Genomic DNA, 1350 nt, shown 5'->3' with positions numbered 1-1350 from the left:
TCAGTGGCTAATTCAATAACTGTAACTAAAATCACGGCTTCCGGATCCGGTTTCAACAGAGGAGGACGGGTTTCACCGCTCTCCCGGGACTTTTGACTTTCTTAAACGTTTCCAGCGTTTCAAAACTCTTCAAGAGACGAAGAGTTAGGCAAGGGAAGCCTCTGGGGAAGACCAGTGGGGGTGGCGACCCTCCTGGGAAAAAACCCAGTTGTCCTGAAGCAAGAAAGTCAAATACCAAGAAGGAGCGACGGCGGAGACGCCGAGGGCAATTGAGCCGAGGAGGAGGCAGCAGAGTCACCAGATGGTAGAAAACGTCAACCGAAGCTAAGTACCATAAATCAATAGAGAATATTTGGGGAGAGTAAGGGCTAATATTAACATTCTATAAGGTGAATAGAAATAACCGAGTAATTAATGAGCCAGAAAAAGAACTAGACACAACAAGACTCGAGGGCGGCTAATACAATACAGTGCAGAAAGGGAAGTAAACGGAGAGAAGAGGCTCAAAAAAGAAGGGGCAAACAAAAGGGAAATAAAATACTGCACTGCAAAAAGTTCTTTTCTTTTGTTACCTTTTGCACTTCCAGGAGGACGCGGCAGCTTTAAGGTGCGAGAGCCAGAGGGGCCGTGCGCAAAGGAGAGGCAGAGCACGCAGAGTCGAGCAGCTGTGAAAGGCACGGGGCAGTCTGGAGACTCGAAGGAGCAACAAGGCGACGCATCTGAAGGGAGGGGCAAGAGGAGAAGCGAGCTGACTGCACTAGAAAGAAAGAAAACCGGCTTTTGAAAGACTTGACATTTAAAGGGACAGTACAAACTGAAAGAAGCGGAGAGGAGGGAAGAAGGGAGGAAGCATAGTGGGAAAACAAAGAGACAGAATAACAAGTTTAAAAGAGTCTGAAACAAAGATAACTGAAACTTAGGATAACCAAATCAAGCATATTAACTAGGGTAAAAGTCTAATACAACTAGACATATAAGTCTATGGCCTCAGGAGGGACTGGGAGTAGGAAATCATCCTTTTCTTCACCTGGGCAAGGGGGGGCGAGTACTCAATTAAAATTAACTAATATGGCGATACCTCAAGCAACAATGAAATAAATAAATAAAACTATAGAAGATAGTGTAACAAAAGCAGTGGCACAGGCTAGTACTCAATTAAAATTAACTAATATGGCGATACCTCAAGCAACAATGAAATAAATAAATAAAACTATAGAAGATAGTGTAACAAAAGCAGTGGCACAGGCGGTGACGCATGCCATGAAAAATGCAATGGAAGACACCCTACCTACCCTAATAAAAAGAGAAATTGGAACAGTAAGTGCAAAAATAGACGACCTAGCGACCCAA

Source organism: Gekko japonicus, unplaced genomic scaffold (genome assembly GCF_001447785.1).
Source record: "Gekko japonicus isolate JY-2015 unplaced genomic scaffold, Gekko_japonicus_V1.1 scaffold983, whole genome shotgun sequence".
NCBI lineage: Eukaryota > Metazoa > Chordata > Lepidosauria > Squamata > Gekkonidae > Gekko > Gekko japonicus.
This window is presented reverse-complemented; position numbering follows the sequence as displayed.